General features: G+C 43.5%; 1 pseudogene; it reads left to right on the forward strand.

The window, feature by feature from the left end:
* Positions 1 to 5,182: 5,182 nt before the first annotated feature.
* LOC126987004 (putative nuclease HARBI1) lies at positions 5,183 to 8,671 on the forward strand (annotated as a pseudogene).
* The last annotated feature ends 9,594 nt before the right edge of the window (positions 8,672 to 18,265 follow it).

An 18,265-nucleotide genomic window follows, 5' to 3' on the forward strand; every position in this document is an offset into this window, starting at 1 on the left:
CTCGAAGGCGTGCCGAGGGTAACGACACTGGCAATTTATTGTCACGCAACGGATGAGTGTTTCTCTGTGACAGTTTTGTGTCCAGGTGTGACTCGAAGGTTCAGTGTGAAGCAGATCTTCTTCAAGGATTGTTCCTTTTTCTTTTTACTATTCCAAATAGCTCCATTACCATGTATCCCAATGACAGTTTAGTCAATTTAATGTTTCTAGGATGTATCATGTAAATAGTTTTTCGAGCTGTTATTTTGTTTTTTCGGAATAGTACTCAACTTCCTTGTCCACGACTCTAGCCCTATTTACCTCAACCTGCATGTACATTACCCATTTCTTGTTACTTCCATGATTATTACCATTGGCATTTCCCTATGTTGTATCGTTAGGCGGGCTCTGACTTCTGTGATAATCTTTAAAGCAACTGTAACAAGACCACGCTTAGATAGTACACTTTGGGCGACTGTAACATGGGTAGGTACGGCAATTTGTAAAGGTGGGGTGAGTCGCGAGGTCGCGACTTTTAGGGAACCGAGCGATGTAATGTGTATAATATAATGTACATGTGAATGTATGATTATACGTGTGGAGACACCCGGTCGGCGTCAGACAACAGGATGTTTAACAACACGTCGTGCTTTTGGCCGTGGGAAGCTGTGATGAACTGACACTAGAATCAGCAAATGATGACTTTCATTAGCAGTCATCAACCGGAACCCACACCCTTCCGGACGAACTACAAGCAAATAAAACGGGCGAACAACGCGGAGAAGAGGAGAGAAGACGGGTGACGGGCAGGCGAGCGGTGCTCCGCTGCCCCGCGCCCTGAGGTGTGGCTGTCTCTGACCTCGTGCGACTCGCTCACGCTGTCGCAAGTACCGAAAGAAGCCAACTCAATGAATACGACATAACACAGACTTGGGAAGGTCATATGGTGCGTAGAACTGATAACAATTGGGCAAGAAAATAACACAATGGCAACCCAGGAAAACTTTACTTCTATACTGATTAGATATTACGGGATGGGGGTTTAAGTGCTCCTTCTGTACCTCCCTTCGCCTTCCTCCATGACCCAGACTCTTCCTCCAACTGTAAGCTCCCTCTCGCCTCCACACGGATGCATAAGTAAGAATATAATCTGCCTTTATTCTGATTAGGTACTACGGGATGGGGGTTTAAGTGCCCTTTCTCTCCTCTCTTCGCCTTCCTCCATGACCCAGCCTCTTCTTCCAACTGTAAGCTTCCTCTTGCCTCCTGTACACACGGAAGCATAAAGCAAGAATATAATCTGCCTTTATTCTGATTAGGTATTACGGGATGGTGGTTCAAAGTGACCCCTCTCCCCTCTTCGCCTTCCTCCATGACCCATACTCTTCCTCCAACCGTAAGCTTCCTCTTGCCTCCACACGGAAGCATAAGTAAGAATATAATCTGCCTTTATTGTGATTAGGTATTACGGAATGGTGGTTTAAGTGCCTTATTTCATGATCCAGCCTCTTCCGCCAAATGTCATCTCTGTCTTGCTACCTGTACACGATGAGAACAGATGTTGTCTTTATTTTCATCTGCTATTAGGCTATATACATGCGGACTGATGGTTTAAGTGCCTCTTCTACTTCCTCTTCGCCTCTGCCTCCGACTGTTAGTTCCCTTTTGCCACATACCAACTGAAGACAATATGGTGTGAACTAATTTTGTTCTTATTCTGCCCCGCTATTCGGATATACTTGCTTAAAACACGCTCTGTATACTCTATCGTAGGACGTTATGCATCCTTATAGTGTCTTCAACCTATGTCTGTTCCCGTACTCCATGATGCTCGCCTCCAAACTCCCAGCATAAAGGTAGGTAGGTAAGTAGAGAGATAGGTGGGTAGGTAAGTAGTTAGGTAGGTAGTAGTAGGTAGGTGGTAGGGGCAGACCGACCCCATGAATAACACGTCTAAGGCAGAAAGGGTGAGAAGGGAGCGTGCTGAGGCGAGTATAGGTACTTCCTATACTCGCCTGGGCCACTTACCCGGCAGCGAGGAGTAGGCGGCCTCAGGTAATGGGACTGCCCGGGCTCTCTCTCTCTCTCTCTCTCTCTCTCTCTCTCTCTCTCTCTCTCTCTCTCTCTCTCTCTCTCTCTCTCTCTCTCGACGTTCCTTTAGTGCTGTAGCAGACTCGTGGGTGTTCGTTAATGTAGTTTTGTATCGTGTGCTTCGGTCTGCGCCTCGCCTCCCATTCTGCCAACAGTTAGATATTCTTGTACGTTAGAACACATACACGTACATGAGTCTACCAATTTTTTTTAATCACCCATTTTCCCATTCACTCATTCATTCGTTCATTCACTTTTCCTTCAGCCAGTTTAAAGCACAGACAGTTTAAAGCACAACAAAATATTTTGTATCAGCATCAGTTTGAATTTCGCGCGGCTCTTTCGGTATCAACATGGCGCCTGTGATGAAGTTGGCGAGACTCTCCTGTTGTATGGCTCTGGTGCTGCCCTCATTTACAAGACAGGACATCAGTGGACTTGGGGATGCACTGCTTGTTGCAATTGCTGTACGGGATGGCGGCTTCATTCTTGTCTCTATTTTTTCTGTCGCATTCAAGTTTCAAATAATCTTATCTCCCGTTAGTCTCATCAAAAGTTCGTTCACACCTTTGTAGATACTGTAATGTTTTGTGTCGCAGCTTTTACTGATACTACAGATCGTACTCTAAAACATTTCGGTACTCAGGTCCATGTTTTGAAGGTATCGGGCTCTCATAACGACTATTATCCAAGGTCCCAGGGAAAATTAACTGGGTTTCCATAGGTCATATCCCCGTTCAAGGTGCAGAAGACCGGTAAAACTATCAATGGGATAAAAAAACGGTCCATAAAACTCCAGCAGCTTCTACGAGAGGCTTTTCAAACAGGAGAACAGAGGAGCTGATACGTCTGAGAATACGGGCTATTTTTTAGACACCCACGTTTGGTTAGACTTTCGTGGAGGCTGTGCTATATAGTATTTCCATGGGTAGTTTTGTCCATATAGTGATCGTTTGACAAGGCTTAGTTGCACCACGCCTCTGACACTCCTCTTTCGATATAGAACTTGAAATAGCGATAGGAAATAAAATGAAAGGACGTCCGTTTGTTCGGGAGGTTTCCATTGTAAAGGACGAGGTAGTAAAAAGACTCGCTGCAATAAAGATCAGCGAGAGTAGCAAGTCATGTACCGAGGCAGTGCAGGAGAGAGGAGAGTCCTGCAGCCATCAATATTATAACACTTTGGCGGCAAAACAACACCAGAGAGCAGAGAGAAGTACAACACGGGAAAGGTTTGTGAGAGGCTGAGGGTAACGGGAGGGATTCTGAGGGCATATTCATAAACATTTAGACGCCCAACCATAGATATTTGACACGGTTTTCGTAAGAGTTTTGGGCATCTCCAGGGGTAGTTTGATGTTCCGGGTGGTAGTTTAGACGATATTTATATTTCAAATGCCCATATTCTCTCTCTCTCTCTCTCTCTCTCTCTCTCTCTCTCTCTCTCTCTCTCTCAGACCACTACCACCATTACGAGAATAATTAACTATATATTCATTTCATTACTTTTTTGTTAACTTCCTAAAGCAAATAATGAGCCAGTATTGCCCTAAGTCATATTGGGGTACTTTTTTTTCCTCTCTCAGCCAATCTCTGAAATATCTTCGTATTAGATCTTTCCCTAAAGACGAAACTTCCTCCAAAATATATACCCGTGACCATACTTTAACCTTTCCAGCCCTTATACAGTAATGAAAGTAGGGTAGTGCTACTTATTATTTTTCTTTACCTGCTTCAGCTACTCAGAAATATCTTGGTAGCAGACCATTCCCAAGGACAAGCCTTCTTCCAAAATAGGCTTCCATTATTCTACCTTACCTTAACCTTTCCAGACCCCAGTAATGAAAATGGGCATAAATAAGAAATCTCAAACAGCGCATTAGCCCACCTCTGCACGGAAGCCAATTTCCGGGGCATCATAAGAGTGGGAGTCCGCGGCATTGTGCACTGTAATGGAAGTGAACCTTTAAGTGGGAGGCCGGGTGGTCACGTTCCTCGCATTGCTCCGGCGGGACCTGGGGCCGCGCGGGGCGACTTGGGCCACCTGGGGGCGGATTCTGAAACGAAGTTACGGCGCCGTATCTGCTTAAGGCGCCGTAAGTCCGGCCGTAGCGTTTCCGCTGGTATACTCAAAACACTGGCGCGGCCATTTTGAGGAGAGTTACGGCGCCGCATGTTAAGGCGGGTGTGGGCCGCCCTAAGTGAGTTACGGCCTCCTCTCCCTGCACGCCTTCGCTGCTACAAGTGGAACATATACAGCCTTCATACAGGTATGAAATGCATATAAACGATGTTTTACGTAGTTATACTAGTTATACAGTTGTAAGAAGTGAATGAACTACCAGTAAGATGTTTAGTAATACAGTAACTAGGAAGTTTGGTGAAAACTTGTAAGGGGGCCTCCCACTGCCTCTTACAATAATGCCATTTTTTTATGTGGAGATGTAAGGAACAAGTAGATAGGTATGTTGCCATGTTCCTATGCACTAATACCTTATGGACAGCATCACAATTGAAGATTGGGTAAATATGCAGTTTATGCGCACCACACCATTTTCCTCATATTTCCCTTCCTAAAGCCTACAAGTTTGGGGGGGAAATGTTTTTTTTTTTTTGGGGGGGAAAGCCATATGAGTGACAGCAACCTATCAGGTGGGGCTTTGCCACACCTCGATCCCCCAACCTATCGGAGGGCTGCGCGCCCCTCAATCCCTCCCTAATTAGTCGTTTAATAAAATATATCTGTAATTGTTACTCCTGTCGAAAGAAATGCAAGTGTTTATGTTATCCATTATCAGGTGGTTTTATTTCACCTTTCCAGTGGTGCGCTGACCGGTGACTGCTTCTGTGTCTACCCCACAGCCATGGAACTTCTGGCAGCTCTTTGAACGAAATCTGAGGCGTGAGAGGAGATACAGAGATCCACTTGACCCTTTTCAAGTGAGCGACGAGCACCTTCTGAGGCACTATAGGATGCCTCGGCATGAGATTCTCAGACTCTGCGACGAGCTGTCTCCACTGTTATCACGGGCAACAAAACGGGCTCATGCTATACCCACTCACACGCAGGTGCTTGTAACTCTGCGTTTTCTTGCAAGTGGCACTTTTCAAAATGTTATCGCTGATACCACAGGACTCACTCAACCAAGTGTGAGTCGAATAATTTCTAGTGTGACCAACATCCTATATGAGAAGGCTAAAATGGAAATTAAAATGCCAACCAATATCTATGATGTGAACAGAACAGCAGCCGCATTTAGTTTCATAGGTGGTTTCCCCAGAGTAATTGGTGCCATAGATTGCACGCACATACCTATTATAGCACCTATTGAAAATGAACATATTTATGTAAATAGAAAGAGTTTCCATTCTCTGAATGTGCAAGTCATTTGCAATGCTGAGATGCTGATTGCCAGCTTCTGTGTCAAGTATCCTGGTGCCACAAACGATGGCTTCATTTGGAGGAATTGCCCTTTAAGAGACAGATTTGAGGCTGGGACCTTCAGAGATTTTCATCTGTTAGGAGACAGTGGATATCCTCTTGAACCATACCTGCTGACACCCTTCCATGACCCCATGACTGTGTAACGGGCTTGTCGGGGGGCGTTTAAAGGGTGTTGATTAAGACTTCAGCTTCCTTAAGGCGAATTATATTCGTAGCCTTTATGTACAAGAAGCGACGGAGCGAGAGCGACTGTCGTTGTGTGTCAGTCGGACTCTCGTGAAGGAGTGGCGAGTTACAGGTTGGAAAATAATTGTTACAATTGGTCACGTATGTCAAGGTGACCTCCACGCACCATCAGAGTGCGAAGTATACAAAACTGAGACGGTAAACACTGACGGACGACATTCCTATAAGGTGGCGTGATCTATCTGTCGTGGGTTTTTCCATTGACAGTTGTATGCCTAATTCGTGGTGATATTAAATAATAATAATACATTGATATCCTACTATAACAACTGAAGGTGAGCGGCAGTACAACAGGAGCCACAAAACTACAAGGGTCATCATTGAACAAACCTTTGGTGTCCTGAAGTCTCGCTTTCGCTGCCTTCACCGTTCAGGTGGATCGCTGCAGTACGACCCCAAGAAGTGTGCTAAAATAGCTGCTACGTGCATGTGGCTCCACAATAGGTGCATACGAAGATGAATTCCAATGATCGCACCAGTTGGGAATGATGATGGTATGAATAATGACAATGACATCATACATGGTGATCACAACCCCACAGGGCAAGATGTGAGGAGGGAAATTGTTGAGGGCTTTTCCACCTAAATGTAGACAGTTCAGTGACTAAGTGATATAAGTTAATTACTGCTTAGGCTAATCTTTTTTCCTTTCATGGGACTTACTCATAGGTATATCTTTAAGTTACTATTATGGCGCATATAGTAGTTGAAATAAATATCTCATTTGAAGAGGTAATTCTATTTGTACTTTTATGTTACATAGCAGGTGACATACATATGATCTCATTTAATAACAGATCCTGAACACTGTTTTGATATTTTGTTACTTACATTGTAATGCTAAATATACAGATTTTTTTAAATATTTATTTCTCTCTTCCCTCAAAATAATTACCCGTAGAGTAACAAGAAAATAAACTTTCAAGTATAGCATTTGAACTAGAAGCTTTTATATATATCACATTCATTTGTATCATAAATATATTTACTCTTATCACAGTAGAGCAGCGCCTCTGTGATGCAGTGGGACGGAGATGAGTCCTGCAGCCATGCTGTCACTGCGTATGCCCCCCCTTTACCTCTACCTTATCACAGCATTATGATACTTCATATTCCACTTTTAAGATCTAAAATACTGACAAAATAAGAAAAGTAACAAAACTAATGGGACGGAGAAGAGTGCTGCAGCTACATGCAGTCGCTGCGTATGTCCCCCCTTTACCTCTACCTTATCACAGCATTGTGATACTTCATATTCCACTTTTAAGATCTAAAATACTGACAAAATAAGAAAAGTAACAAAACTAATGGGACGGAGAAGAGTGCTGCAGCTACATGCAGTCGCTGCGTATGCCCCCCCTTTACCTTTACCTTATCACAGCATTGTGTGACTATATATTGCACTTTTAAGATCTAAAATAGCTACTGACTTTAATAAGAAAGGTAACAAAGCTAATGTCTGTGCCCCAGGATAGCAGTTTCTAGCCTGTCAGGCCTTGGACTATTATTTCTAGTAGGTCACCTATTCTGGTAAGGTTGTCACCTATTCTTGTAAGGTGTCTATCCAGCATCTCTTGTGTAATATTTTGTACATTAATAACTCTTTGGAGGCTTGCCGTCTCCTCATGGCCACGGGTTGATCCACGGCTACTGGACTGGCCTCGTCTCGGAGTGCTGTTTGAAGAGTTCGGCTCCTCCCTGTGGTAATCATGTTCATTAGGAACATGAGCTGTGTCTTGGGACACAGATGTAACTGTCACTTCTTGGATGGCTGAAGGACCAGTAGCAGGCTTCAGGAAAATGTTTGGATCCCTAGATACTGGATACAACTCAGCCATGGCCACCCTCTTGGGGGAGGTTCCTGCAAGGGGATGAGGCGTCGGAGGTTTACATGCTGCCACACTAGTTGTTCTGGGAGGTGCTGGCTCTTCATTCTCGATGGTTGCTGAAGCTGTAACAAAAATAAAATGTACAAAAAAATATACAGTATATATATATATATATATATATATATATATATATATATATATATATATATATATATATATATATATATATATATATATATATATATATGCACACACACACACACACACACACACACACACACACACACACACACACACACACTCAGTGCAAGCTCGATATAACGAACTCCCTTTTCCTCCTACAATCAACCACTTGCACACACCCCATAGTTCACGAAATCCTAGACTGGCTTTTCCGCCTAGCAACCCGATAGAAATCAGTCTACTTCTGCTGGGTACCAAGCCATGTCGGCATCCCTGGCAATGAACAAGCCGACTCTCTGGCATGTGCAGCTACACTGTCCCCATCCATTCGTACCCGTTACTCTCATGTCCCAGCTACAGACTAATTCCTTTTTATTGAATAAGTGGCAGTCCTCCTAGACAAGCCTTACCACCAATAAACTTCAAACAGTCAAATCATCAGTATCCCCCTGGTTTATCCCCTACCATAAAAAAAACAGACGCTGGGAGACCTTTGTTGCACGATTACAAAAGACAAACACCCTCCACCTACTTTAGCATTCACACCCTCAGCCGATCCCTATCCCCCACCAAACCACCCTAATTAGCTGATCACATTAATTCCCCTTGACCATAGTGCCATATGACCTTAGTTGTCTGGCACAACAAATTGGTGTTGCAATTCAATTAATCCCCAAATAGGGGAAGTAGCTGAGAAAAGCCACTGATAGGGTTTATTGTGTATCCATTTTTTAACTGAAGGAAGAAAGTAAAATATCTGTATAGTTTGTTCACACTTACCCATTGATGACAATTCTTTGCTATCCTCAATATTAGCGAGTCCATCGATGGCCTCAAGCTCAAGGAGAGACCACATCGCCTCTTCGCTGGCTTTCAACTGGTCACTAACATCCAGTGAGCCACCACCTTCAAGGATGAAATAACTTTATTAAACATTGGAAGAATTTATCACATGTGCCATTGCACTTTAAACAACTCCTCCAATACAGACTATCAGTGGTTCAAGCTAATATTGCCGGGGCCTGAAAACTCATCAACGGTAAACAATAAATTAAGCTTTCTCCTTTCTAGGTAAATATTTACTCATATATCAGTTAGCTTTTGTGAAATATAGTTAAAATGAAGAGATAAGGGAGGTGTTGAAGAATAATTTTGAAGAGGTGAATTAGGGTATGGGAGGAAGAGCAGAAGTGACTAGTATGGGGTGAGATACTGTAAGCAATAAAGGGGAGGGGGGCTTACTAAAAGGTAAATTTATCGCAGTGGTCAGAATAGGATTTTGGGGTTGAATATTTTTTCCTGATAAATTTTAATGTGCTTATTATAAATTTGACATTTTTTCCATCACAATGTTTTATATTTTTGCCCCCACTCCCTATCTAACCAAACCTAACCTAACAACCTTAATTAAGGGAGAAGGCAAAGTTTATTTTTATTTTTTCGATGAAAAAATGATCCCGACTCCCCTAACCTAACCAAAACTAACAATCTTACCTAAAATAACCTAACCTAGCCCTCCGTGGTGCAGTGGTCAGCACGCCTGGCTACGAATTTGCGGGCCGACCCACCCACCTGTTCATCCATCCCTATCGGGTTGGTTGATAAATGGGTAGCTGGGGAAACCGGCGGAAGATAAACTGTGGAAATCCCGGATGCCATTCCAGCCCTGTGTCCCGGGGTAGCGAGTTCTTACCCACCACAGGCTCAAAGGGCTAATGGGACAGACATGAGCGCCGCAGCCACGCACAGCCACTGCATATGCACCCCACTTTAACTAGGTAACCTAAAGCATTGGGTGGGGGGGATTTTTTTTGGCAATGGAAAAAATGCCAATTTATAATAAGCACATTGAAATCTTTCAGAAAAAAGTAGTTTCAACTCCAAAATCCTATTCTGACCTCTGTGATAATAATACCAATTAACAAATAGCAGTAAGGTAAATATGGTGCCCTCCATTTTTCCTCTGCCCATCCAAGTACCCCCACTCTCCACCCCACCCCACAAAATGCATGTTCCCTTAGCAGTTTAAGCATGCTAATTACAGCAGAGTAATGCATCGAGCCTACACATCTGTTAGTTTGCCATGCTTTGTAAATTAAACCATTGCTACTGCTGTAAAGTTATCACAATTAGGTGTCTTACCTGTTTTTTTCCTCTCCTTGTTGATCTTGGCTGCCTTCTTCTTGACCTCAGACCTGAAGTCCTTGAGCTTCTTTCTCACCTCACCCTTCTCTCTCTTAACCCTCCCCACGCCACCTACTGCTACTGCAACGGTCTCCCACGCTTGGTCCTCCTTTGCTCTTAACGTCACACTGTTTGTAAGGGCCCCAAGTAACAGTGCCTTCCTTTTGGAGACCTCTGCTATCAGCATTAAGAGCTCCTCTTCCGAAAAGTTCGGCCTCCTTTTCTTGGTAGGGGGTGAGGAGAGAGGTTCCATTGTCGTCCGTGACTCGTGACTCGTGAGAGACTGAGGTTGGGCGCGGCGGGTCACGTTCGCACAACACAAAGGAACACAAAGGAAGAACAAACAACAGCAGACCTGCTGGTCCTTACGAAGTTGTTTGTGACAAGTTACACTAACTATCTAATCAAAGGTGGAAGATGAAGGACAGCAAAGGCGAAGGCTCCTCCCCACCCCCCCATCCCTCCAGCCAAAGCTGGCAGGAAAGGAAAAAGAACCATGCAGCATGGAAAAACTGCATGGAATTTATGTAAGAAAGAGGAAAGAACTACCATTACTGCTACCACTAACCGGGCGATAAAAGCGGACACCAGTATTCCAAAGAACTTAAAGAACTTAACGTTACTACGACAATGAGTAATATCTTAGTTGCTGGTTGGATTCAAAACACTTGTCTAATCTATTCTTGAAGGCCGTAACTGTTGTACTATCAACGACATCACAGGGTAGAGAGTTCCAAACATTAACAACTCGATTGAAGAAGAAGTGTTTAGCTTCGTGCGACGAGAATCTTTTACCACTTATCTTCAAATTGTGATTTCTTCTTGTTCTATTTGATCGATCAATTGTAAAGTAATCTTCCGCATTAATATCACTGAATCCTTTAAACATTTTAAACACTTCTATTAGATCGCCTCGCATTCTTCGTTTTGATAGGCTGAATAAATTTACTTCTTTAAGCCTTTGTTCATATGACAAATTTCTCAACCTAGGAATCATCTTTGTTACTCTTCGTTGGACCCGTTCCAACTTTTATATGTCTTTTCTGTAGTAGGGAGACCAAAACTGTACACAGTACTCTAGTCGGGGTCGAACCAACGAGTTATACAGTTTTAATATTACTTTTTCCGATTTATTATTAAAGACTCGTCCGATGAAGCCAACCAATTTGTTTGCAGTTTTAACTACCTCTGAACAATGCTGACCGGGCTTTAAATCGCTTGATATAGTGATTCCAAGATCCTTTTCTTTACTTACTGCAGAAAGTTGTTGGCCATTCAATTCACTATTTTTTCCGATGTGCAACACTTTACATTTGTCAACGTTAAATTTCATTTGCCATTTATTGGCCCAACGTGCAAGTCGATCTATATCTGATTGTAAAGCTTCTTCGTCGAGTGTCGCAGTTACTTTACTAGCAATTTTTGTGTCATCAGCAAATTTCAATACTTTGCAAATGAGCCCATCATCGATATCATTAACATAAATTAAGAAGAGCATGGGACCAAGCACTGATCCTTGAGGTACGCCGCTTTTGACATCGAACCAGTTAGATGTAACACCGTTTAGAACTACTCTCTGTTTCCGCTCAGAGAGCCAGTCCGCAAGCCAATTGTGAATGTTACCCGAGATACCGTGCGCCAGTAGTTTGCTGAGCAATCGTTGGTGGGGGACCTTATCAAATGCCTTTTGAAAATCCAGATATATGATATCTACTGATCTGCTTTCATCGAACACCTCAAAAATATAGTGAAAAAAATCAAGTAAGTTAGTCAAACACGAACGTTTACTACGGAAGCCATGTTGCGAATTATTTATTATATTATTTTCTTCGAGGAATTTCACCATATTGTCGCGAATGATAGTCTCCATTAACTTACAAACAATAGATGTCAGGCTAATTGGTCGATAGTTTCCTGGATGAGACTTGTCCCTCTTTTTGAAAATTGGTGTGACATTTGCAAGTTTCCAATCCGACGGAACTTTTCCAGCTGTTAAAGATTTATTGAATATGATGGAGAGCGGTTTACAAATTTGATGTTTGATTTCTTTTAAGACCCTAGGGGTAGTTTTGTCTGGACCAGGAGCTTTGCTTACTTTAATCTTTTCAATTGTGCGTAAAATGTCACTTTCTACGATGAGCACGCCACTTAACATCTTTTCGGTCCTTCTAACCTCCGGCGGTTGAGGTGATAAACAATCTTCGTCGGTAAATACGGATGCGAAAAAGTTATTTAGGATTGTAGCCATTTCAATTTCATCGTTCGTGTGGTTACCATTTTCATTAGCAAGCGGTCCGATACCACAAGTGAGTGACTTTTTATTATTTACGTAGCTGAAAAATTCTTTAGGACTAGATTTACTTGTTTCCGCTATATATTCTTCAAGATTTTTCTTGCTTCGTTTTATTAATTTCTTGGTTTCGCGGCGAATTCTGTCCAACTCTAGTTTGTCAGCCTCGCTCTGAGATGATATGTACCTATTGTATACGCGTTTTTTAAGAGATAGGCTATTTTGAATTTCGTTATTCCACCATTTGGGTTTCTTCTTAGAAGCTGAACGTCTGTTACGATAGGGTACGCATATGCTTATGGCATTGTTCAATATTGTGGTGAAGGCCCCCCAAGATTTATCAATATCTGTTTCCGCCGTGATTTCAGTCCAGTCAGAATTATTTAGAATTGATCGGAGTCTTACGAAATTCGCTCTCTGATAATCAGGCACCTTTTCTTTACTAGGAGTTACTTTACTTTCTTTCATATTGATTTTGAATGTGATTGTTCGGTGATCGCTAGAACTAAAAATTGGACCAACATTTACTTCGTTAACTAGATCAGCTGTCGTTGAAAAGATAAGGTCAAGTATATTATTTTCCCGAGTCGGTTCTTGAACGTGTTGATGTAAATCACTTTCTAGTAAATTTGTGTACAGGTCGAGCCCTGTATGACAGTTCAACGGTTCACCCCATCTTTTCACTGGCAAGTTAAAGTCCCCAACAATTACTGCCTCGCAACTGCTACTTGTTTCTAATAATAATTCACTTAATGCGTGGTCGATATCAAGAGTCTGCCTTGGCGGTCTGTAGATAAGTCCAATTACTATTTTACGAGATTTATTTTTAATTTCAATGAAGACCATGTCTACATTGGTTATAATATCTGTTTTCACGGATACTGGATGGAGAGAGTTGTGGATATAAAAGATAACGCCTCCACCCTGTCTGTTCTCTCTTTCATGACTAAAAATGGTATAACCCGGTAATCTATATTCCGCAATGAAATCTCTATTTGAAGTGTCTATCCAAGATTCTGTGACTCCGATGATGTGATAATGATTTGTAGCTGCGAGGACTTCTAAGTCTTCAAATTTGTTACGTAGGCTACGAGCGTTTACATAGCAAGCTTTAATGTGATTCGAGTCGGGAGTTTTGCGGGTTGAGTGCACCCTTATGGTGGAGCTGCTGGTGTTCTCGCCTCCGCGTTTTTTGGCTTTCGAAGAGCAACTTGGTCACAGAGCAGCCTCCCGAAACGGGCTGCTCCAACAGGGTTTAAGTGAATGCCATCAGGAAGGAACAAGTCTGAATCGTAGTAAAAATTGTTCCACAAGTTAGTGAACTGGACGTTTTCTTGTGAGCAAAGGGACTGAAGTCTGTTGTTTGTGCTGAAGGCCTTACTGTAAAAGCTAGATTCGACACCGACCCTCGGGAGGATTCCTAAGATTATGATGTTACTGGCATCCGTTTTACGTTTATACTGCTTGATCATGCGGCGGTATTTCTCAAGCAGTTCCTCAGAAAGTGTTGTCTTTACGTCATTTGTCCCCGCGTGAATGACAAAGAGGGTGTTTCGGTCGGCATTTCTCGTGACATCATCGCACGCTGCGGTGATGTCGTCCAGTCTGGCACCTGGATAGCAGTAACGTTTTCTGCGGCCGTGTGATGAACGACCACAGAACTCAACCAGCTGGCCACGCACCATGGAGTCCCCAACTAGGCGAGTCTCGAACTCATCCTCCATGGTGTCTGCCAGCACCTGGAACCTATTGAAGGTAGTGGGGGTCAGTAAATCCTTGGTTGCCTGCTTCGGTTTGGCTCCATTCCTTACAGGTTGGAACCCGACATCTTGTGAAGCAGGAAGAGAAGCGTTAAGTGGGGCAGGCTGGAAGTTGTCCTGTGAGGCAGGCTGGGAGTTAGCCTGTGAAGCAGGCTGGGGGTTAGCCTGTGAGGCAGGCTGGGGGTCAGCCTGTGAGGCAGGCTGGCGGTTGTTCTGTGAGGCAGGCCGGGGGTTAGCTGTGAGGCAGGCTGGGGGTTAGCCTGTGAGGCAGGCTGGGGGTTAGCCTGTGAGGCAGGCTGGGGGTTATCCTGTGAGGCAGGCTGGGAGTCAACCTGTGAGGCAGGTAACACGTCCTCCCGTGAAGCAGGAGGGTCGTCTGGAGAGGGCACAGTCTCAGTGGAGGGCCTCTTCACCATCGATGGTGGAGTCACTGCCACATTAGTTAAAACAAATTCCTGAAGGGCTACAAATTTCTCTTCAAGATCATTGTGCTTGACTTTCCATTCAGTCACAGCCTTCTGAAGATGTAATCTTTGAACGCAGAGGCGGCAAGTTTTACTCAGCTGGAAGAACTAAGCTGCAAAACGTCCGGGACAGACGTCACACTTAAGGTTGGAAGGCATTGTTAGAAATTTAAGCGAGTTAACAGTTTGTGCAAATATTAAAAGCGCTTTCGAAATAACTTAAATTGTGACCATAAATTGAATTGTATAAAAATTGTGCATGGATAATAGATACTGCTGTGTTAGATGCCTCCAACACTGGGAGTTCGCTCCCACAGGGTCTTGAAAACGCCTCAAAGACCAATCGCTTGTCCTGAGCCTCGGTCACGAGAGAGACTTTGACAACCCGGCGCTTTTCAGCTATTGTCTTCGAAGTTTTGTCCCATAGCACGGGGCCGGCGTAGGGGGTTATCCTGTGAGGCAGGCTGGGAGTCAACCTGTGAGGCAGGTAACACGTCCTCCCGTGAAGCAGGAGGGTCGTCTGGAGAGGGCACAGTCTCAGTGGAGGGCCTCTCCACCATCAACGGTGGAGTCACTGGCACATTAGTTAAAACAAATTCCTGAAGGGCTACAAATTTCTCTTCAAGATCATTGTAGAGAGAGAGAGAGAGATTAGTGTTTATATCCGGCGATTGGTCGACGCTTTCTATTTGCCGACTAGAACTTGCCCCTGATTGGCCACTGAGACGCGGCCGCCTTGGAGCGGCGCGCGCCCTAAGGCCCCATTACGGCGGCCTTAAAAAGTTTTGAGTATGGGAAAGGAATGCAGAGATACGGCGCCGTAGCGCAGCCGTAGCCAACGGTGCCTTGGTGAAGTTAAGGCAGCGCGCGGGCCTTAACTTACGGCTATTCTCAGAATCCGCCCCCTGCCTCCTGGGCCGCGGGGGCACACGCAGGAACCGTCGGCATTACTGAAACGTTCACATGACTAAGTGAGTAAAGTTATAGGGAGATCCGCTAAAGCTGCTCGTGGCATCGGTGCTCACCTGTGTTGTATTGGCCTTTGTGCCTGTGTTGGGTGAGAACCCATTACCACGGGATACGGGCAATTGTGACATCCTGGTTGCCACAGTTTATCCTCCCTTGGTTTCCCCAGGTACCCAATTACCGACCAGTACCAAAGGGGGGGTGAACAGCCAGGTGGGTTTCACCCTGACTGCACAGGCGGGATTCAAACCCAGGCCCCCAGATTCGTAGTTAGGGATGCTAACCACTGCACCGCGGAGGCACAAAGAGAGTTCATGAGAAGCAGGTGATAATCTGAACATTCTATCCCTTTGAAATAAACGGACATAAATACATATAAATACATAAACACATGGCTTTATCAGTTTGTAATTACTGAGTAAGTGATTATATGAAACAAATGTGCATCACTTTCAAACAAACAGATAAATAGACAAGCAGCTTCTAATTATGGCAATGATTTATTATTGTTTTACGAGAGAGAGAGAGAGAGAGAGAGAGAGAGAGAGACTATTTGAAGAGCCTGTGTGTGGGACAAAATCAAACGTCCATTGTTACACATACACATTCAAACATACAAATACAAAATACACATGAAAAATATGAAAACATAATTTGTAATAAGTGTCAGTTTCTCTCTCGCTCTCTCTCTCTCTCAGTCTCTCTCTCTCTCTCTCTCTCTCTCGTATAGTTTCACAGGTACTACCACTATACGCGTGTACAAATTCAAGCCTTTGTGTAAACGTAAGGCACGACTGTTGACTCTACCGTGTGTCATTATGAGTGTGTTGTGGGTGTGGTTAGTGTGTGTCCCTCCTGTCAGACTCTCCCGGACGAGGTGTGCAAACAGTATTTAAAAGTTAACGTACACAACATTAATCCAGAAGCCCCGACCTGTCCATCCCCCTTACAGAGTTATGTGTGGTAACCCTGTGCTTCCCCTCCTTCCAACTCCAAGCTAACACTGCCTGCACGCCAGCCCCCTCATTCAACAAGTCAAGGGCCGTAGTGACTCCGTATTCTCAGACGCTTTCGGGTCCTGCAACAAATGTTTCTCAAGGCCCCAAAGGAGATTAATCGGGTTCTTAAGTGTGTTCTCTAACATTCGTGGTACAGAAGCCTTGTCAAATTATACCTAGGCTCGTAAAACTACCCATGGAAATACTGGCACAATCTCTACCACAGCCTTAACAAATGTAAGTGTGTTACCCTCGAAATGTTTGAGAATATGGACCACGTGTATTAGGTAACCATCCAGGGATAAATTAAAACTATCACTAGGTTCATAAAACTACCCATGAAAATGCTAACCCAGCCTCTACCACAGCCTTATCACATGTGGGTGTGTGAGCCTCGAAATGTTTGAGAATATGTTCCACGTGTATTAGGTAACCATCCAGTGTTAAATTAAAACTATCACTAGGTTCATAAAACTACCCATGAAAATACTAACCCAACCTCTACCGAAGCCTTATCAAATGTGTGTGTGTGTGTGTGTGTGTGTGTGTGTGTGTGTGTGTGTGTGTGTAAGCCCCCCAAAGGTTTGTGAGTACGGGCCTTACTGCTACACTTCCCTCCTTGATGTATACACCATCTAAATTTAACCGTATTAAGAAAACAAAGACCTTCTCCCTTGCCTTTCCTTGGAAATCTAAGCTGGAAAGATTCTGTACAGAGCTACCAACATGGGCCGCTTTCACAACCGTTTTGTTTGTTTTGATCGTTACCAATGGCGCCGATCGCCGCTATAGTATTTCCACGTAAAACTGTCCGATAGGGTAGTTGCGGCTGCGGGGTTAGCCTCGCCCTGCACCTTACCACACACTCTCGACACTTCTCGCTTCGTCTGCAACCGCCACTACCCCATAGGCCAGTTTCACGTGAAATATTATAGCGGCGATCGCCGCCATTGGTAACGATCAACACAAACAAAGTGACTGTGAAAGCGGCCCTAAGTTATTAGCCTCTTATTTTCCTCGGAAGATTGAAAACACTTAATATGGAGGTTCTAGTTGGATATACTACTACTACTACTACTACTGCTGTACTACTACTGCTACTACTACTACTACTACTACTACTACTACTACTGCTGCTGATGTACTACGTATACTGCTACTACTAATACTACTTTAACTACTACTACAACATATACTAATACTACTACTACTTCTACTAACAAAAACCAAGGTGCTGAACAACATATAAGGAAGAGAAGGAGAAGGGCGGAATATTTTCTTTTGTTGTTTGTCACATTAAACAACAATAAATAACATGTTAGTAAACTGGCGTATTACTTTCATTCTTGGTTCTACGTAGTTCTAGTATAGTATATTTTGTATATTCTAGTTTTTAATCACCTTTAGCAGCGATAGATAACAACATGGAAGACTAGCCTATTATTTTCACTCTGCTTTATGGTTCACGATAAATAAATTCAACTCATAAACCCATTGTTATTATTACACTCAACCACCAGTTCCCTCACTTAGTGCAATAGTTAATGTCACAGAAGACTGGCATAACATTTTTCACTAAGGCTCTGCGGTTCACGGTAACTGCATAACTGCAGCGTCGAAATCATCCATTTTCACTATCATTATTCTTATTCTTGTTCTTATCCTTATTCCGATACTTATTATATTTAACTAGAAATTATGTACGTAAATGATTTAGTTTGTGTATTCGGAAATATTTGAGAGAGAGAGAGAGAGAGAGAGAACGCAATGATTGTTTATAGACAACTGTGTTTCGTCTCTCTCTCTCTCTCTCTCTCTCTCTCTCCTTCC

This window comes from Eriocheir sinensis, chromosome 6 (genome assembly GCF_024679095.1).
Source record: "Eriocheir sinensis breed Jianghai 21 chromosome 6, ASM2467909v1, whole genome shotgun sequence".
In the NCBI taxonomy this organism is placed as follows: Eukaryota; Metazoa; Arthropoda; class Malacostraca; order Decapoda; family Varunidae; genus Eriocheir; species Eriocheir sinensis.